Source organism: Lingula anatina, chromosome 2, assembly GCF_051362555.1.
Source record: "Lingula anatina isolate TDL-2025a chromosome 2, LinAna3.0, whole genome shotgun sequence".
Lineage (NCBI taxonomy): Eukaryota > Metazoa > Brachiopoda > Lingulata > Lingulida > Lingulidae > Lingula > Lingula anatina.
In genome coordinates, this window is record NC_141768.1 from 14166576 (window position 1) to 14168704 (window position 2129).

Below are 2129 nucleotides of genomic sequence, written 5' to 3' on the forward strand. Positions count from 1 at the left end.
TTACGTTTATTCAACGGATTGATTCCCAGCGTCTAGAAGTGAAGGCCTAAACGTCTGAAAATATGTTAAGATTTTGTATACCACATGCAGCTTTCAAGAAAGAGACGTACTGTGCCTACCATAAAGAAATAGCAATTTGAAATTTGATTTGAATAAGCCATAACTTCTTTCTCGATGTACAATGGTGGCGTGATCAGTGAAAAGCGTTTTAATATTTGTGAAATTTGTGATCACATGACGTGACAATACGCAAATAAATCTTTAATGATTAAATCTGAAAATCATAGAAAATCATTTATAAGAGTCTTTGCCACCATAGGATTTTAGATAACACTTCCTATTCTTTTCTATAAATCGACATTAACCAGCATGGAGCTGTATTATATAAACGTTCGCTTTTCTTTCACAGGACAATCACGACAATTCTGAGCCCAGCAAGACGTACAAAGAGAGCGGTAGCTCGAGAGGTGAAATTGCAGCACATAATGGTAGCTCCTCGACATGCGATTTCTATTGTATTGCTCTTACTTCTGTGTCCACTCCTTGATGTGCTAAACTGCTGCAAGTAGTCTGCGAAACCGCAACTCGGTGACCAGAGTGCGATGACGGCCAGCGCTGGTAAATATTACACGCGATCCTCCGTTTCCTTTTCATTATTGACATTGGATAGCGGACAGGGAACACGAACTGTGATATCGTGTTCAACTTGAAACACGAGATCTTGACCACTTATGCGATGATCTCAAAATGTAGACTGTTGTCCATTAAAAAAAGTGCAAAAGCACAAACGAAAACAACAAGACCCCACCCACAATCACCGCTCATTTTTTAGAACTTTTTTAAAGTAAGGCCAGCAACTTTTCGGTGTATTTTAAGTATGCTGTAATTGTGAAAATGTTATTAAAGATCAGTCTTGTTCTGCTCAGGGAATTATATCGGATATATATATATCCGATATAATTCCCTGTTCTGCTATTGTGTAATGTTTTTTTATGTTGAAAAAGTGACCTGATGAGATCACTATTGGATTTTTTCCCCAAAATCAGTAAATAAGTTCAATGTTGTTTCAAGGTACATTTAATAACAACAAAAGTCAAGATATTGTATTATGACGCCAGACACACAAGACTTGTTATTCGAGTACAGTTTTTATTTCAGATTAAACATGCCGTCAAGATACGCTGATGCAAAAAAGTATAATCTTCCGACAACAAACTGCATATAACTCTTATTGTTGCTGCCAGATCTTATAACATCAAGTAAATTTAAGCAGACCTAAGGCAAACAATAGGCTCTCCTCTGCAAAAGGTGATTAAACTGTAACCCCAGTGTGGTATTACAATTTACTGCAACTTCCTACCTTGGCCATTTCCTGTCAATTACTCTTAGGTAAACACTGACACAACTGGACCAGTCTCCTGAAGCTTATAATTCATTTTCAGTTGAATAGATTGATAGCTTTGGAATAGGGTTCAAACCATTTAATATTTCTGACAAAATAAATAAATAATAATAACAATTATGACAAAAAAAATGAATATTTGATAGGTGATAATTCCTCCAATCAAGAGATTATTTCAGACATGTAAGGGCAGTTAATTAAAAAAGAATGCAGGTGATAAGATCCTTTACGTATCACACCTTGCTTATACTACATCCGAAAGAAGAAAAAATTGCTAGATTTATTAAATAAATGGGGTAAGGCTATTGAGCCGGGCTAAAAACAATTTCAAAAATAAACTATCAAAGTGAAAAAAAATCAACACATTTACTTAACCTCTTTCTGTTTCACCAAGCCAGTTTCCAGAAAAAGTCCCATGTTGCCTTTTATACCCTTTTGTTAACATTGAGCCCACACACATCAGTCCTTAAAGTTAATGATACCACTAGCACTTTGTTGATCACTTGGTATTTGACATCTTCCTACTAGTAGGTATGTTCCGAGTTCACCGTTTTCTGAATATCTTGCATGTGGAATCTAATTATTTCTTTATCCTTTGTACACTAGACAGGTACTTGAACCTCCAGTTCTTTTCTTTTGTAAGTACCCCGCCCCACTGATAATACTAATTTACAGGGTATGATAAAATTTCCTGATAAAATTTCAAGAACTTTTTCATAAAAAAATG